Below are 20,480 nucleotides of genomic sequence, written 5' to 3'. Positions count from 1 at the left end.
CGCACACCGGCGGCACGTGCTACGCCATGCGCAAGCGACCCGTCCCGCGCATTCGGCTTTTGAGTCCCCCGCCCTTCGTACCCCTTCCTCTTCACTCTTCTCTCCTAGCAACGTTCACCATGTTATTACTATGTGGTTTGTCAGCGCCTTTCGTTTCGTTTCTCGTTTCTTTAAACGCAGCTACCAAACATGGCAGCATTCCAACAAGGCGCCGGTACCCGTCCTACCTCGCCCGCACTCGTATCACCGCGCTTTTTAACTCATCTCTTCATTTCTTTTTTTTTCTGGGTGTAATGACCTCTAACGCACACCGCGGGTCCTACACGAGAGAGAGAGAGAGGGAGAGGAAACGGAAGCAAAAGTAAATAAACAAACAAAGAAACAACCACACAACTGCTTACTCGTAGACGGCTGTGCATGAATTCTCCGACTTCTTGCGAACCCATGTCCTCAAGCTACAAAGCCAGGCGTCGTACATGAGGACAATTGCGCACTGACTCGTGGGGTTGCTTTGAAAGCAAAAGATCGCGCACGTTAAATCCTCCTCGGGCATGCAGGTAAATGAGGGAAGCACGCGCCATTTTCAGGGAAAGGGGTCTTGTTGTACTCCCCCACCCCACACCAATGCCCTTCCTGACTTTAAGCCATGGCGCCCACCAACCACCTTCAGCCGGCTCGGCGTCCACCCTGAACAGGGACGATGTGTGTTCCGACGCCGCTAGCATCCCGACCCTACTGCGGGTACCGGCTGCAGTCCTTTCGCGCCCGAGGGACTGCTCATGAAACCCGATCTGACTTCCTCGAGCAGTCAGGCTTCGCCAGGCGGCGGCTTTACGTGACATAACAGTGGATTTATTCAGTGTTAAGCGCAGGACTTATGTGATGGGACGGGGCAGGAAGGAAGACACACACAAGCGTTCCTTCCCGTCCCGTCCCGTCATACAAGCTCTGTTGCACCAACAAGGGCAGAAATCTACCCTTGACAACAATGGAATCGTGACAGATCAAAGCAAGGAGACGCGCGCATGGCTAGTGATTGAGTGCATTAAACAAAATAATGCGAACGAGATTTCTTTACCTAGGGCGGCGGGCTTCAAATGGGCGATGTATCTGGATGGTTAAAAGTGGTTAAATAAGCGAGTTTTAGCTTGATCCGGTCCACGATTGTTCACTGGCGTTCTAAAATACGGCCTATGATCTAAGATAGACTGGGACCTAAAATAGACCTATGAACTTTGTTTCCACGCGCCTCGCTGGTCTGGTGGTTATTATGCTCGACTGCTGGCCCGAAGGTCGCGGGATGAAATCCCAGCTGCGGCGGTCGCATTTCGATAGAGGCAAGATGCTGGAGGCCCGTGTACTTAGATTTAGGGGCACGTCAAAGAACCCCAGGTGGTCGGAATTTCCGGAACCCTCCACTACGGCGTCTCTCATAACCAAATCGTAGTTTTGGGACGTAAAAATTCAGATATTATTAACTTTGTTTGCCCACATTGGTTCAGCATCGTGTTTAGCTGTTTTCTCCTCTTTCGTAAAAGCAAATGATGTGTGTTGCACGGTGTCACAAAGGCATGATTGAATTAATCCGCGATGACGCTGAAATACCTTGATTATCAGCCTGTATTATTTATTTTTTTTTCACTCGTCGTGGTTACATATCCCGAATGCGAATACTTGAAACATGACCTTCGCTGTCGGGGGGCTCCCGTTTGAACTTCACGTTCCCTATTGCAAAAAGTCGTTTGCGTTCCGCTTAGAGCGACATCTCTATTCGCTCAAAGATAAGCGATTCAGCTCGTTTACAGAGTGTAAAAGCTAATATTAATCTTGAAGCATTCTCAGCTTGCGGTAAACACCGATGTGAGTCATATCAGCGCACGTAGGCGAACCGTTCGAGCAGCCCGTTTGAGTGGCGAACAGTGGCATTGCATGTGGCACTCGAACGCTATCGCTGTGAACAAGCCGCTACACAACTGATAAATAGAATATTGTGCTTAAAGCATTCGGGTTCTCAGCTCACAATAACAACTTCAACGGATCGCATGCGCACTAAACTCGATCGTGTCTCAACTCACCGAAATATCACAACGCAGGTAAAGGACCTCTAGGCCAACTCCGAAATTAAAAAAAAAAGAAATAATAAAAATGGCGTTCTCCTCTCGATTCATTCCTTTCCTGTCCGTTCTTAGCTCGTCGCAATGGCAACAGGATTTCCTATGTGACGTCACCAGATTATAAACGTTGTCAATTGTTTTATAGGGGCTGAGTGACGTTCCTCGTCGTCTCTCTTAAGGCTTGCATGCTGTACGCTATCAACTGATTGTACGCCGTGTAAATGTGTTCTGGGCAGTGCTTGTGGCGGAGACAGCATGAATAAGAACAACACAGTCTCGATAGGCAAAAGTAACGTCAACTTTTCGTTCGACAAGTAAAGGGACTGGCAACGAGATGTAGCTACCACGTGACTTCTAGTTAAAGAGAGGTACGCGGCGAAAAGGAAAGAGCGCATTTGACAAGGGCACAGAAGGCAAGAGAAACAAACGGCTCGCTCGCCTTCGAGCTCATATCGATCTCGTGGCCCTTTGAAACAAACCTCGTAGAAGGAGCCCGCTCGATTGATAAGAGTGAATGAAACCTAAATTGGAGTATCAATCGTTCGTGTAATGACCTAGCATCAAACTGCTTGACAACAGTGCTTTGACCTTCAGCCGTCTATTGTCTCTGTGTGTGTACATACCCTCGTGCGCGCTTGTTTCCCTTATAACAAATAGCGCGAACGATCCTCCAACTAGAATTCTCCTAAAGTATAGAGAGCTAATGATCACGATAATTACTGGGGTTTTACGCGCCAAAACTACGATATGATTATGAGGCACGTCCTAGTGGAGGGTTCCAGATAATTCGACCATCTGGGGGTTCTTTAACATGCACCTAAATCTAAGTACACGGGCCTCTAGCATTCTCGCCTCCACCGAAAACGTGACTGCCCCCGCCAGGATCAAACCCGCGACCTTCGGGTCAGCAGCCGAGCATTGTCAAAATAGCATACAAACCTTATACCCATCAGTCTAAAAGAAAACAGCACTCATACAAACCATCATAGAGCGACTGATGAAATTGAAAATATAGAGAGCTAAAATGCTTCCGTGACCTTCAACACGTCAAAAATGGTGGCCTGCAAGATCTCTCTCAATCCCCTCTAGTAATAACACACGTTGTACGAGCAACAGCAACGTGTGCATAAAAGTGATTGATGACAATCGGTGCATGTCACCAGAGAATGAAACTCGCCCTGGTAGATAAAGTATAGCCCTGCTAGGTCGGAGGACGCTGGCTCGATTCCCGGCCGTGGCGGCCCCGTTTCGATGGTTGCAAAATGCAAAAGTAGCGGCGCACTTATACTTGGATGAACCTCAGGTTGCCAAAATTGACCAAGAGTCCCCGTGAAATTGTGGCGTGCCTCATAACCATTTCGTGGTTTTGCCACGTAAAACCCCGGTATCCGTCGCGACACCAATGCATACAAGAGATGATGTTTGCGGATAAACAGCTGCACTTATAGTTCGCCAGTGGGCATGACGGTCAACCGTTGGTGTTTGTTTTGCTGTTTTTTTTCTTAGATGGTATAAATGAAAATGCAGTTTAAAATGAAGTGCAATCGGTAGTCTGCATTGGCATAGCCAGTGAAGAAGGTGGGGGGGTTCAATTTCCCGATATATTTTTTAAAATTTTGCATGCGCGCATATATGCACGCACATATACAAACACACCCACGATCATGCATAAATGGTGGGTGCTCTCCCCCACACATCCGAATAAAATTTCTAGCTACGCCCCCTGGTAGTCAGAGCTTATCCTGTTGTGGCTTTTTTTCTGTTGCTGTCCTCGCCTGTGCGCGCTGCTTCAAGTTATTATCCCAGAATTTCAGTTAAACCGAAAACAGAGGAAACTCGGCCCTCTTCCTGATTTTCAATAGTCGACATGGAAACGCGTGGATTAACTATTTCTCCACGTCCGCATACACGCGGTTGCGTGCACACTGGAGCGTGAAAGACACGTTCCCTGCGGTACACACCGTCGGGCGCTACACAATGACGAATCTGAGCGACCCCTTTTACCGTGGGAGGCCTTCCAACGTGCACTTCGAAGCTGCGCTGCGTGCAGCATCGACGCTGAAAGGCGCTCTGACTGAGCCGCGCAGTTCGCGAGGCGTTTCAAAGTGTCAGGAAGTAACGGTTGTTCCGGAAGGCGAAAAAAGACAGCGCAATGCCATAGGGCCCGTTCCGCCCGCACTTCCGACACCGCTATCAGCCCATTGAAAGAGGCGTAAGGAACAGTGAATGGCTTCGAGGGGTGTTTCGGAAAAAGTGCTCCACGAAACAAAGGCTCTTCCGGTGACTTCCTGTATATACGTTCGATTGGGAGGGCGACCACAGGAGGCTGCGCATTTTTTGGGTCTTTTTTCTTTCACCTAAACGTCATACCCGCCGCGGTGGTCTTTCGGGTATTAGTGTGATGCTTGATTGCTGAACCGCGGGTCGCGGAATCGAGTCCCGGTCGCGGCAGCCGCATTTCGATGGAAGCGAAATGCTAGAGCCCCGGGTGCTTAGATTGAGGTGCACTTTAAAGGTCAACATTTCCAGAGCCCTCCACTACGGCCTCTCTCATAATCATATCGTGGTTTTGGGATGTAAAGCCCCAGCAATTATTATTTATTGCTTTAACGCCCTGAATCTCAATAGGTTGAGGTCGCCAAAGATGCAGCACGTGCCTCACTTTATCAGCAGCTACGCGCCGGCTCAGGTTAATCGCCAGTCTTTGATTCGGAGGGTAATTTTTCTCACGTGCCCCTTTATTTCTTATTATCTCTTTACTGTGCACATTCGGGGTCGTCTTATCTACATTTCTCTTTCTTTTTTATCTTTTTCTTTTTCCTTGATTCTTGGGGATGTTGAAGAACATATATAACCGTTTTCGCTGCAAAGTGGTGCAATGAAGTTCTCGGTGCAACAGCCATTGCCCTTAGAATGCGCCGGCGGGTATCAAATGGGGCCGATACATTTACCAGAGAAAGCGTTGCACGTGCACTGCTGCAGGTGAACAAGCAACTCGATAGAATCAGGCACATTGTGGCATTCACGTATAGTGCATGGAAACACGATTAAATTTGGCATGGCCTCTTAAAGACTGAACTACAAAACCTTATGGAATAGCTCCGTATACCATATAGTGATTCCTTTCTCTCTCTCTCTCTTCTCTCTCTCTCTCTCTCTCTCTCTCTCTCTCTCTCTATATATATATATATATATATATATATATATATATATATATATATATATGTACAGTTTGTATGCATGTTCTATTATTTAACATCGTCGCCTCTACAATCAATAAATAAATATGTGTGTGAGTCACAAATACATATATGTTTAGTACGCCTGTATTCACAAAACGCCCTTACGCTATAAAAGCTCGTAAAATAAACTTCCAGATGATGTTGATGCTAAACGTATTGTTAGTCGAGGTGCCCGACCAATCGGAATATCGAACGAAAGCCTTTATGAATTTGGCCCCAATATACATTTGGCTGTTGACCATGCACGGCGAATAAACATCGCGATTATATGTTTTTATCACCAGGACTTCTGGTCTCAAGGATAGCATATCACGTTGAAATGACTAAACCTTTATGGACAGTCGGCCATGTAACCATAAGCCGACTGAAGAAACGGCAGCCCTGCACATCCACAGAATCCTTACCAAACAGTCTGCCGTATAACAAAGCCTAATCATCCTACCGAAAGTGTCAAGGACGCGCGCAAATCTATAGGTCGGCCGGGGCAAAAAGGAAGCTGCAGCGCGGCTGCAGACAATCCTCGAAGGCCTACGTACACCGCACGGCGCATACGGAAGCGCGCGCAAAGCTGCCTCCTCTGCGGAGGCAGATGTTTCGCGGCGCGCGCAACCACCGCAGGCTTGCGCAGTAAGCGCGCCGTCCCCTTATATATGTATACACTCACGAAGACAAACGCAATGGCCCACGTAAACGTATACGGCTGGCTGAATGCTGCGATGAAGCCACCGAGCGCGCGGGCGGCCCCCGCCGGGGCCATGCACGTCCCACGGCATCGTAGTCCGCAAGCGAGACCTCGGGAAACTCTTCGCGCGTAGTGCTCGAGCCGTGCGGGGCTTGCTCGTCGCCGCCACCGACGCCGCCACCACCGTTAGAGGCCGAGTCGGATACACTCCGCTCACGCTGTAAGAATCCACCTTCCTTGCGTGGCCCAAGCCAGTGCACCCCCGCAAGACGCGACGCGTTACCGACGCCCGCTGCAGAAGAACGAACAGCCTTTTCTTCTAGTTGTCGCCCGTGTCATTTGCGGCGATGCGCAAGCAGCTGATGCGTCTGCCGCGTGCTGGGAACAGCGCCAGGAGAGAGATATATAGATTGCAAGGAGAGGGAGAGAACTTAAGACACGTTCGTATATTTATATAAATGGTGGCGCGTTTTGCGTGGGAGGCTGTAGCTATGGAGGAGAAAGGGGGATAGACGAAAACGAGAAGCTGGCTGAAATGGTCGCGAAAGTCATGATGTGTCGCTATAAGGAAGCGCACGGAGAGGCGTGTGGTTATGGTATCTCACGTCGGCTTACTGTGTTAGTGGCGGGACATGAAGGAAAGCGTGCGTTTGAAACGAGTTGACGCGAGACGAAGGTCGCAGACAGAGCTGTTAGTTAGGCTACATCGTGCCCATAGCAGCTGCGGCTATTTCGTGAAAGTGCGCGCAAGTTCAAGAACGTTTGTGATTTTCGGCGATGTTTATAGGCAACCTATCCACGTCTTCTCTCTGGCTGTTGTAAATATGCATGGCCCCGCAAAAACGCACTGCCGAGGCTGTGACGCCAGGCCTTTGTACTCCCGTACAACAGTAAAAAAAAAAAAAAAAAAGAAGTGGTTCATCTCTCCGTTGAGAATGTCTATAGGTGGACGTGTTGCCTAAAGATTATCTAAAAATCACTCAACGATTACCATATATACTTTAAGTTATCGATCAAACAGTCCGACTGCACGTAGCTAACAGCTTATTGACGGATCCACCTATAGCGTTCGCGATGACGTCCACCAGAAGTCAGCTAGGTGCACAATTTGCTGTGATAAGTATCGCCTATTTTACAATGATCTTTGAAGTTCAAAACACGGTTTTCAATATTTACATTCCGGTTGGAGACGAACAAGAAATACAAAGTAGTCTAACAATGTACCAATATCGGTTGCAACGGATCAAGTTGCCGACACCTATAGACCGAAGAATTTGCGTCCAACTGAAGGCTGGTTATCATAGAACCGTGTATGTGAATTAAATACAGACGATCAATGAGTATACGTGTGTTATGTCACGTACATCCTATAGATATGCACATCAATGCATTTAAAATTGCATTAATCTGAGTATGACGGCTAGACATGACGTCAGGGGAACCTCTCCACATTTATAGATATATGTATATAGCCACATATATACGCTTCTTCCTGTGATAAACAATAAACTGTTGTAAGTCAGCGCTTTGTGTGCTTCGGTCTCCCTTATTCCCGTTTATTTCGCACTGTAATTGTTTTGTAATGAACCTTCTCAAATTTTTATGAAGGAGTAGCTCTCTCTCTCTTTCTTTCTTTCACCCTTCCTTCCTTTCTCTTTGCCTATTTATTTATTATATGAGTGTGAACTGAGCATTAACATGGATGAAAGTGCATTAGCTGTTTTCATAAACAGTTGTCTTATCATTACGTGTTCTTTCTTTTTCTTTGACCTGATATATTTATGACGGTCGGCGGCAGCGTGACTGAAGAGAGACAAAATCAACAACGCGAGCTTATATGTGCGTTGCTACGCCGCACTTCGTGCGATAATGGAACTGTCCCCTTCGCTCACAGAGTGGAAATGTCCTCATTTTCTATTCGCTGATTTCTTCTCGTCCTGAATGTTGGCTGAATGCTGAAGTAATATGTCAAGCACGTGGCAGCTCGATCCTCGCCAGTGCTATCTATGTTGTGCAACGTATTCGCGATGCATTAGAGCTTCGCTTAAGTAAATGGATACCACTCGCAAGGCGAATAAAAATAGCACAGCGACTATACACTGCTCGACAGAATTACATTGCTTTCAGCACAGCTCAGCCACCAGCAACTATCTGCCAATCATCTTTAGTCTGCGTACCGTGCCGTTTATCTAGCCTGTGTATACAAGAACTTAGACAGTGACTTCTGCAACTTACGCTTGTTACACAGCATATCAATCCATCGAGGTCAGCATATAAATCCATCAATCCATCAAGGTCAAACGTAGAGCTGATACCTGATTTTTTTTAAATATTATATAAGCTTTCTTAATCACCCCTTTAACAGTGCGCACGCTGCAGTGACAACGACTGGAAGTTACATCGAAGATCATGAATCGTGGAGAAATAGGACGACGGAGAATAAAGGGTTGTAAATCGTGCTCAGTGCTCCATACAGTAATGCATGTACTTCGTAAACGCAGCCACCGTCATCATCAAACAGCCCGGCAACGCCGTCGTACTACCACATAAACGAAGGCAATTGCACTTTGCAGGCACAGATTCCGAAAGCACGAATAGTGTGCGAAGACTTATTACAAAAAACGCAAGAAAGCGCGGGAAAAGCGAAGGGACGGGCACGCGTGGCTTGACAAGAGGGGGGTGGCTGCCCTCAGTGCGACTGAAAGTGCAGGGACCACGGTGGAACAGCACCACCACCACACACGTCGTGTAAGGTATATGAGGTCATCACCCATCGGGGCACCCGGCACCGTCGCAGCAACGGCCTCGTTCGCTCTGGTTCAGCGCCTTTGTGGCGGCGACGTTCTCCATCTCTCTCGCCCCCGAATCAGCACAGCCGGCGAAAATCACAGCCGGATTACGCGTCCTGCTTGGAATGTCGTCTCTATACCTGCCGGATGGCATGTCTCTTGCGTCAGTGCCTTTCGCATCTCGTGAGACGAACGCGGGAAAAGGCCGCCTTTTTCAACCAGCCTGATTTATATGCGCGCACTCGAACGGACCGACCGTCCAGCTGTGCAGTTCTTGGCTCGCTCGCCGCGACTGGCCTTCAAGGTGAACTGGTTGATCCGCTAACCCGCACTGCCCCGCGGCATGCGACACCGTTAGTTTCGCTCACTTTTTTCCTCCTGTCGTTCCCGACGCCGCCGAAGCAGCCACGGGGTCCCGGATGTCAGTGTGTCGAACGTAACGCGCTCATAACTGTTCGCGAATAAGCGCGGCCACATGAAATCGCTATGTATATATACTGGACTGGTCTATTGCTCGCCGCGCTTGACGCACCCGTCTAAAGATATCTTCGTCCTTGCGCATAACGCGGAGAATGCGACACCTGTGTGACTCTGCGTATCTTTCATCTTTCTTGCTTTTGAATGCGTAGCTCTTCTGTTCTTTTCTCCGGTAGCTTGTCCCGAGCCTTGTCCTTCGCGCGAGAGAATGCGGTCGCTGCAGCGAGCGAGCGTTCTTGCATACACCGTCCCGTCGAGTGCATGTTTACTGCCTGCCATTCCGGGCAAGCTGTCGTGCCCTCCGCGCCTGCACTAAAATCTTGACAAGACTCGCATACAGGACTGTAGAAACGAGCGCTCATTTACGATGCATAAACGCACCACGACAATATGTCCAATGCACCACGACAATATATCTACTTTCCGAGAGGCTTGGTTTTGAGTGTTTTGTCGCCTCCAGAGAGCGAGAAAGAGAGAGAGAGAGAGAAAGAAGAGGAAAGGCAGGCAGGTTAACCAGACGAGCGTCCGGTTTACTAACCTGCACTGGCGGCAAGGTAATCGAGACTTAAGTCCATAGAAATAGAATTCACTGATAGTCCCTAGAAATAGAAAAAAAATCTAGGGACTTTAATATACACCTTTTCAAGGACGGCTCCCTATAGGTGCAGCCACAATGCCCTCAGGGCTGTGCTAAATACGCGTGACCCCCCAAAAAATGCACTGCCGAGGCAGAGGGGTCAGCGTAGCCTTTGTATCCCCGTGCAACAATCTAGAAAGGAGGTGTTCTGCCTCTCCGTTGAAAAGGTCTATAGGAAGTGACATTTGCCGCCCTGACAATAGGACGAACTCCGTGGTCAGAAGGAAAGAAACAAAAAAAAACAAAATATGTACGATGTGGCAATTATTGAAGCAAAATTGACGGAGCGCTGCAAGCTGCCGATCTATAGTTACGCAACGCTAATGCAATAAAGCCTTCTAAGGCCCACGTCGCGGTGGTTTGACAGTGAGGCTTTGCTGACACTCCTTTCAACGGAAAAGGAACAACATGAAGTAACAAAGGTGTACGATTAATAGTTGTTTTTTTTTTATTCTACTCATCTGGGGCAATTATTAACTTTTTATGTTTTATGGGGTATTACGCTGTTTGCGTTTCACAATTCTCGCGCCTTGAACTGTCAAACTGACACCCGTCGGTCGTAAAAGGAAGAATTATATCTGCTGGGTTTCTGGCACGTCAGTCACATTGCTTAGACTGCATCGCGTTATTCTTTGCATCAAAATAATTTTGTTTATCGGAGTGTACTTTGCGAATAAATTACGCCGTCAACGCTTCATTTATGCCAGGTGGTAGTTTCTATGTGTGATTTTCACTTAGCTGAAAGGCCGGCTGCAGGTTTGAAGTTGTGTTAAGCCTACAACATAACTGGTGCATTTCTGAGTGAATGCTTCCACCTCACGAAGTTGGCGAAGTCGAGCTGTCCTGTCGTGCTGTAGCAAAATTTGGTCATTCGTGAAATGAGGTAAATGCAGCATCCGCACCCGGTGCTAGTTAAAGCCTGTACTGTTAGACAGCTAGTAAATGCGTATGTTGTTATAGTTTTCGCTTGCCGTCTATCATAGCGCGCGATATATGGGAATCTTGCTGAAGGAAGCAAAAAGCTCCAATTTATATTGGAGCGAAAAAAAAAAACATTTCCGGCCCACTATCCCTGACACTAAGGAGGAGGAGAAGAAAAACGGAAAGACAGGGAGGTTAGCCAGTTCTCAGACCGGCTGGCTACCCTGTGCTGGGGAACGGGGGAGTGAAAGATGATAGAAAAGAGATATTACAAAAAGAAGAAGAAGAAGAAAAAAATAATACGATAAACGACACTGCTTAAAGTCTGTCTATGAGACTAGTTGTGCGCAAAAAGCGCAACAACGCTTTCAAAGCATTCCTTACCGAGGACGGTTTCGACCAGTGTCCTAAGATCTTTTCCTCCGACAGTGGACGATTGTCAAGTCTATCAAACACTTTGGACAGTTCTCCTTTTGGTGCACTGAAGCGAGGACACTCACAGAGAAGATGGGCGATTGTCTCCTCGCAGCTACAGTTATCACATGTCGCTGCTGGCCATACTAAAATCAATGTTATGCCCTCCACACGAAATGTTCATTTACCTCATTACCTATACAATGATTCCTTGTTAAGTGGAAACTAATACGAGACACTGAATCACTTTGAAATGATCAATTATTCTTTGAGAACTATATCGTCGTTAATTTCGCCATAACAGTTTCACATCAGAAAAAACATGGTCAAACTTTTAGTTTTAAATTTCGCGCCGAAACCACAGTACGTAAATGTCAATATGACGTCACGTATACTTCAAAGTACTATTTTGTATTCTGTTCGCATTGGTGCAATAAGATTTTCTAATACTTGCCATGTTAAGTATGCGGCTTCTTTAGAATGCAATGGAATTCATTTTCACCGATTAAGAGTTGTGCAGGCCCATGGCAGGTGCTGTCAAAATTGATGACGTCACTGTAAAATGGCTCGGAAACGTCAAGGCGGCGTCACCACCTGTGTTTTCCTTTTGCGCGTTTGTTGGCTTACCATGCATCTTCCCGCTGCAAGTGTGTTTGGTATTGTGACACGGTTATTTACTAACACGTATGATGCTGTTTTTATCTTTTGTGTCTCTTTAATGAATAACACATTGATCATCATATGCGGAATACACCTTCACAAACTCATACAGTCTTCTCGCTGTGGATTATGGCGGCAAACGGGTCTCATTGAACCAGACTGCGCGTTTTTACTGTATTTTATTCCATTCAATATGCAGTCGAACCCGCATATAACGAATTGTTGTATATACCGAATAGTTGTAAAATCCCCTTAAAATATTTCCGATGTGTAAATTATTCTATATATCGAATTACCTACATAAAGAACTTTCTGCGATCTCCTTCAGATTCGATATATCCGGGTTCGACTGTACATGCCGAATGCTCTATTTTTACGTGTGAAAAAGCCACGTATCTCATCTCCCGTGCATTTAAAGACAACACTGATCCGACAACGCCTAGATGTAGGCATCGAAGTCGCGTATAGCAAAGTGAGGCGAAGACGATGTGTCTATCTTTCGAAACAAAAGTACAGAACAACAACTTAGTACATTCCTTCTTCGAGACAATAACCTAGATTGGGGGCCGGTATTCACATAACTTCCTTGCACAACAGCCGACCGCGATTGGCCGCCGCCGCCGCCGCCACGATCGTGTCGTTATCAGTTCGATCGCTCTCATCAGTGGCTGGGGCGCCGGCGAATAAGAAATCGCCGTTACGTAAGCGAAGTTTTTGTGAATAGGAGTGGCTTTGTGCCGCTGCGCTGTTTGCAAGTTTTAATGTGACAGCTGTGGTAGCTGTGTAGCACGGGGCGTGGTACATCTGGCATGATTGCGTATAGGAATATAAACGGGTTCAATTCGCAATAAGACGTTTTACTTGTGACGTAGCGGGATGAAATTTCGCGGAAGCTGTCGATAATGAGTATAAAAGAAAGGAAAAAGAAGTCGAGCTGACTTCTAAGTGGTTTGTTCTGTGTGTTCGCACTGCCGCAGACAACGACTTCGATACGTATACCGTCTATATATAACATCTTTCTTACGTCCATGTGAGAGTGGTGCGTCACCTTCTGATATCGCTCATTAATTGTCATATAAAAGAACTCTGAAGCTTTACGTTTTAATTATCGTGAACATTAACGCGGCTTCTAAGCATTAAAAAACGACGAAGAGGGAAAGTAGGAAGGATATGGCCAGCAGAGCGAACGAAATTTGCATGCAGTAAACGCCGGGCAATTGCTTCGCTCGAAGGTCACTTTCTGAATGCGGCCGGGAAACGAAAATTGATTTCGTCTTTAGCAGATGAATACTGACGTAGTACTATGCCATTGTGGACATATATGACAAGATAATGACCCTAACTAATGCGTATCCGCCATTTGCGTTCTGACGAGACGACAAGGGGTGCACGACTTAAAATACTTTCAAAACAATCATGGAATATACATTGAATTCTCCTCACTGCGTGAACCAAAAAGAGGGCGCTCGGCGGAAAACGTCTGGGGCCGTATTAAGAAAGCTTTTCGTTCGCACGCAATAGTGATCCTCGCTGTCTGTGCCGCGCGGCACATTTACCCGAAGATGTTCACTGTCGACTTACTTCGCTGGTAATGCGTCCAAAATCATGATTGGAAGCGTGTTTGCCTTGCGAACAACCTTTATCGTGAAATATTCTTATGTGTGCCCGGCCTCGGCCTCTAGCAGTGTTCTTATATACGGACACTTCATTTCGACGACATCGTTGAAGCCGATCTTAGAATCGTCTTTAGTTCTACGTGTGAAAGCGGTGTTGTCTTCAGTAGCGCACATTCAAATTCCTTTCACCTGTCAGAAAAGGCTCGACTGTCATTTTCCGCCACGCGTTCCACAGTTCAAGAACGCGTAGGCCGCAAAACAAACTGTAACAGGCTGGACAGTCTTCAAAACTGTAAGAGACGACGGTAAGGTGCGTTCAGGAATAGCACGTCAACTGCACGTATGCATCGCAGCATCACGATGCATTTGCGGTGCTGCATCTTCAGCCCAATGACAGGCAGCAGATCGACGGCTGTCGAGGGGTGATGATGACGGCGCCTTCGTCCTGCTTCAGATTTCAGGTAGTCAGTATACGTTCATGATTTTGATCAATCTGATCCGTCTACACGAGGCTGACATCGTGCTATCGAGTCGTAAGTGAAACTGAACGAGAAACGGGCGACAGGTGTATGGCAGTCGTATGACAACGTGTTCGGCGACACGGGCACTGCAAGACCGACACGAAGTCGTGGCTTCTGCGGTATCCACGAGCAGCTGAGACGAAGGGGGGACTCTCACCTGGCTTTCGCGCTGGACACGGGAGAAGCAGCACTGGCCGGCCGCTCCGGAAAGGTAATCCAAAGAGTGGTTTCTCGGCGCGAGCGAAAAAAAAGGGGGGAGCACTCAGGGACGCTTCGGCAAACTGGTTGCTCCACGGGCGCTCATGACCGACTGGGCGACTCGAAGATCGGGGTCGCCGCGAGGAGTTCTCGTGACGTCACCTGGGCGTGCAGCGAGGGGAAAGACTACACAACAGGCGGCCCCTTCTACTTCTTGATAGCGAAGGAGACGGTGTGGTGGTCCGGTGGTGGTTGTGTGGGGGGGGAGGAGAAAGCGCGAACCACGTCGTTGCACCGGCTCCTACGCGTGCCTTGGCTACGGACCTGGCAGCGCTGATAGTGCCGCCTCGATAAACGAGATGCGGTTGTTCCACCGCAGCGTTAACGACACCTTCTCTTTCTTTTCTTGTCTTACGTGCGCCTTCCGCGAAGGTAGAGCTTGTAAGAAAGCGTCGGAGGCCTGCGAGAGAAAGTTATTCTACTTCGGCAATGTATTAGATGACATGCCAACGTGGAACACGCGTGAATGCTTCTTCATCTGCAGGAGAAAGTGATTCCACTGCAGGGCTATTTTCAGTGAAATACCAATAGCGTTCGCTATAACTGCCATTGCATAAATCCGGTTTTGGCGCGCAAGGTGGAATACGTTCTTTCCACAAATCAGGCTTTCACGATTTAGCTGGAACTCGTACGAAAGCGCAGATGACAGTGAAGGAATATGCCCAATCTTTAGCTCGTGCGGGTTTGCTATTTGCCGATCAATGAAATCTGTGGGCATAACTTTCAGCGTGTTGATTGGCTAAGGCATCATGTTGTAATCAGCACCAACAGAAAAACGCCAAAGGAGCGAAATGCTGGAACAACGAGGGGTCATTTTTTGTGTTTTAATCATTGAATTGCCAAGATCCATGCAGCCCAAGATGGTACGGGTCTATCTACGCTATATTGACCACCGGACGATGGTGCTTTTGTTTGGATCTCCAGTGTCGTCGAAGCAAAAGTGTCATCGATTCACTATCATAATCATAAGGCGCGTGGTTTCGTTGACCGGGCTCTGGGCGATAGATCGGAACCCTCTCTCACAAGCTTTCGCTACACACACTTACATTAATAACCACAAATGCAAGTGTCCTATTTGCATAGGCGTGAGCACGGGAGTGGAGAGGCAACCCCCCCCCCCCCTTCCCCTCCTCCAATCATCGAAGCGGGGCGCCAAGTCTGCCCCGTATACCTTTACCCTGACGGACTTGTATCTTCATTCTTTAAACTCCAGACTTATGGATCTGCAGGGCTTTTGACGACAGTCAATCGAGGACACTTCACGTTGCATACCAATAGCTTCTTGCTTCCACACCTACCCCAGGAAAGCCGGGTACTAAAGGCAGGTCTTTATAAGAACGTCATCACATCATTTTTAGCAGTGGAGCTGTTGAAGCTAGAAGAACGTTAGTCGTGAACATAAATTAGCATCATTATGAACGGCTTCTTCCTTAAAACCTAGCGCGTGCAACGTAATAACTCGGCCGGCACGAGCTCTCTCCGTCTTCTTCTTCATATTCCGCTTCGCTCCCATAACGCGTGCGCCGATTTCCATCACAATAGCCATCACAGCCCCCACACCCGTTGGTCGAGTGCGATAGACAACAGGCTCCACAATACGTGAGAAAGTTAAAATAAAATGTTGACTTGCTCCTCACAATGGATTGCCTTTGGTCCCTGGCTTTCCGGTAAAAAAGATGAGAAGTAAGCAATTCTTGGAATGCAACATCAGGGGTCTTTGGCCACCATTATCTCCAAAGACCTGCGTGGCCATAACCCTGCTCTTTCAAAAATGACGTGACAGGTCTGACTAAGTGACAGTATGGGGCAATCTTTGCGCCCCCCTTTAGATGATTAGCCCCCCCCCCCCCCTGCCCCCTTAGTGCGCTCGCATATGCTTCAAACTGTTTCCGGAGAAGACCCTGTACAAGCGTCATGTCAGGACAACGCCAGTTGGGGTGGCAGTGTCGGCTATCCACTTTTCGATCAATGTAATATACGCATTACATACATGTATGATTTCTCAAGCTGTATAGTCAAGCGCAGCGCAATTGCGCCTAACGACCGCAACGTATGATAGTACATCATCGCCCCGTAGCGTGCACTTTGTGGCGATGAAACTGACGCCTCTGCTCTACCGCGAGTGCCGACGTTATCTCGGATCATCAGCTGCGCTTTACACGCCATGTGTGCTCAGCGTACCTGGTAAGCACACGATATGCGCACAACTACTGAATTTACACGAAGACGTCGTCGTAATGCTTGGCTGAAAGCGAAAAATTCCGCAAGGGCTATGCTACTTAGAATAAGAGAGCTGAGCTAGTTGCCAAGTATTCATTCTAAAAAGGCAGGGCGTGCAAACACGGACACAAACACTGACTGCTTCGCATGAAATTGATTGCCACAGTGTGTGGGATCTGCCAGATTTTTTTTTTGTAGCGTTAGCTACACTTGCCTAGCCGGACCCGATTTCGCGTGGATCCTCATGAGCCGTGCTGCGCATGCGCAAGGATCAGTGATGTCACACAGCTGGCTCACCGCTCTCCGCGCTCTTCGCCACCGCGCTCTCTCCGCCACCGCCGCGCGCGACTCGCCGCTGCTGGTCTGCGCATTCGAGAGGAGTGACGTCGTAGCCATGGTAGACACACTGGCGCAGGCGCGCGCGCAGCTATTCGCCTTCGCTGTGCAGTCGCCGTCTGACACTGCGCTGGAGCCGCTCGATAGCGCCTCTGACTGGCGTTTGCAGGTGGGTAACGCCATGGAGAAGGAGAGCGCAAATGCTGCTCAACGGCGCAGAAGAGGCGAGAAGCTTATCTCATCGGATCCCGAAGTAGTTGCCTGGCAATTAGCTGTTCAGCGTACGAAGAATGAACAGAAGAAGGCTAATAATCCTAGACAATCTGGAAAGCTAAGAATAATCAGCTGAACCTTTCCTAACGCTACGTATATCTTGGCATAGCCGATGCTAAGCTACTGCAAATTTTTAACACGAAAGTGTTTTATGCCGGGGTCCACCCAAGTACATCCGTCACGGATATGACGTTGATAAAATGTACGCCAACGGTTGAGAAAGAAAAAAACCAAGAAAAATGTACCCCGCTGGGAATCGAACCCACGACGTTGCGGCCGCGACGGCAAGCGCCCGACGCCTAACCTACTAAGCTAACTCGGGAGACGCTGGAGACGGCGCGAACGCGCCTTATATCTTTCACACATTCTCTTTCGCGGCGGGCGGAGCGGGGCGGTGCCGCCGTCTGTGAGATGTCAAAAGAAGTAATGCTTCACGATCGACACTTACTAGCGCTTACTCCGAGATTGCACGCGATATCGGAGGTCATGGTTAAAGCGTCTGGATACCAGATAGGTAGACTGGCCGCGCTGGCGTCGCCGAGGCACCCTTGACGCAGTTACGTGGTTACGTTCTTTGCCTTTGGCTTCGTGTTAGCGTGCGTCGGCTCATCGGAGTAGTGCAGCTTCCACGTGCACCAACGGGATTTCTCCGCCGCCGACTGTTTCAATTGCGATAGCACCGACTAACAAAACTGCTGTAATACGCGTTGCAGAAAGGACGCGATTTCGACGGGCGAAATGTCGTGCCTTGGTGGAGCGAGAGCAGCGCCTGCGAGACAGAGGCCAGCGGGACGCACGCGTTTGCGGCTCAGGCTACGAACCTCTACCTCCCGTGTTGCTAAAGCGCAGTGTGTGGTAGTGTATGCATGAGCGCAGGCGTCGGCTACCCATTACTAGAAAGCGCACACCGTGCCGTTTCTCTCCTTAATTGACGACGCTTTGAAGAAGTGCATATCAGGTACCAGTGTTGATTATGAGCTTGTGGATATCATCCTTACGCGGTATTCACGATTCGCTGTGTCCAAATATATGTTCACACCGTCAGCTACCACAACGGTTTAATCATGATCATGGGCGTTAGTCGTCGCGTTAGAGACATGCTGTCAACATGGGTGCATCCACGTCAAACGGTGCTATAGCTGCCAAACACGAATAGACATTGTACAAGCTCTCATATATCACTACACAATAAGCACTACTTCTGTGAGGACACGTTTCACTTTCGTGTTATACCGATTCCTATGACGGAGGGATCAGCCATGTTTTTTTCTTAGCCTGACGCCATGAAAAATTTCACGTGATATCAGGCTGGCGAAACGGTGCTCGGCATAGCCTTCACTATTTCAACAACAAAAAAAAAGAAACAAAAAGAACGTTGATCGAGCGTGGAGAAACAACTCAAACAGGTTTGCTACGAAAAACCTTTCCTATACATGTAAGGTGCATGATCTCAAATTTACTGCATTTTGTTTTCTTTTTTCTTCTGCTATTTATTCGGCCCGACTAATGTATCTAGTAAGATCTTGTATACCGCATTGGTGCCTCCGGCGCATTGCCGTTGGTCTCCCCACGTTGGTGGGTAGACCTTCGGCAAAGCGCCGGGATTGAGGCAATGACCGCTTTCGAGTATTTTCGAACTGCGAAGAAGCTATAAGCTCGCAGGAATATTGCTATACTTTCTCCTTAGAGGTCATATCTCGATTTCTCCTAATGACTTTTTTTTCGACAGCAGGGCCTGACTATTCTCTACTGATGGTGATTAATAAGCGAGAAAATAAACTCAACGCCGAGTTTCTTTTTGGGAGTAAATAATGCGTAAACGTAGAGTTTAATTGTATGTGGCGGCTTTCCCTGGAACGTCGTTTGCAGGCGGCATCGGCATGGCGTCTCTCATTTTCTTTCTAGAGTTAGTCAGTGTCTCGAACGACCCCACCGAAGGCGTATGCCGCGAAGTTTTCGCAAAGTCTAAATTTTCCTGACGATTGCAATCTCCCGGTCGGCTTTACATCTTATTCTAGAGAGGGCTTCTTAATTAAGGCTGAAAAAAACAAAAAAAAACAAAAAAAAAACGGCAGGAGCTCGTGTGGAGGCAACTCCAGACAGGCACCTTTCCAACCACCATTCCGTACTACATCTATCAAACCCCTCAGCGCAAGTTGTGCCGAACCCCCTGGCCGACCTCTTTGACATACTATGGGGCTGTCCCAGTCGCCCACAGGGCTTGCAAATTACCATGACGCATCCAGTGGGAGGCCACACTGCTCAGCTCCGACCCAGACGAGCAGGTCTGGATCACGGGGCGGCATAGGCGTGCGCAGGGTTCCCCTTCAGGGGGGGCGAAGGTTCTTCGCAGCGCCCCCCTTCCCAATTATGTCACTGTATGGCGCTGACATTGCGCCCCCCCCCCCCGTGTCACAGTGCCCCCCCTTGCTCCCTATTATGTCAAAGTGTGGGGCTGACTTTGCGCCCCCCCCTCTTAGGTGAATAGGGGGGGGCGCCCGCCCCCCCCCCCTGCCCCCCCTCCCCCTGTGCGCGCGCCTATGCGGGGCGGGCTAGAGGCAGCCGCCAGAGAGCAGGGGCTCCTGGCCGGCTGACCGTCGTCGCCTGCCGCAATCAAAGAAACCAAATATTTCATTGGTTTCCAATAAAGGTTTTGTCCTCCTCCTCCCTTATATGAAATAGGCGAACCTGAACTTGAGCGAAATTTTTTGTTTATTTATTTATTTATTTATTTATTTATTTATTTACTTATTTATTTATTTATTTGGTTTCAATACATAGAAAACACGAAGACACAGATGAAACAGGGAGGGAACAGGCTGACAACTGGCAGCCGCCAGAGAGCAGGGGCTCCTGGCCGGCTGACCGTCGTCGCCTGCCGCAATCAAAGAAACCAAATATTTCATTGGTTTCCAATAAAAGGTTTGTCCTCCTCCTCCCTTATATGAAATAGGCGAACCTGAACTTGAGCGAAATTTTTTGTTTATTTATTTATTTATTTATTTATTTATTTATTTATTTATTTGGTTTCAATACATAGAAAACACGAAGACACAGATGAAACAGGGAGGGAACAGGCTGACAACTGCCACCAGGGGCACAACGCCTTCCTGCTACTTCGGGGAAACAGAGGAAATGAAGACAGGGGGGAAAGAAAGATGGAAAGAAACGAATAACACAGACGTAAATACAAATAAATAGTCACATGGAAAAATGTCTATAAACTCGAGGACAATTCGGTATTGTTTAAGAAAGTTAGTAGGGCTCGATGGGCCTGGTGACGCCGAGCAGCACAACCTCCCGGGTACGACACGCCAGCG

This window comes from Rhipicephalus sanguineus, chromosome 3, assembly GCF_013339695.2.
Source record: "Rhipicephalus sanguineus isolate Rsan-2018 chromosome 3, BIME_Rsan_1.4, whole genome shotgun sequence".
Taxonomy (NCBI): domain Eukaryota; kingdom Metazoa; phylum Arthropoda; class Arachnida; order Ixodida; family Ixodidae; genus Rhipicephalus; species Rhipicephalus sanguineus.
This window is presented reverse-complemented; position numbering follows the sequence as displayed.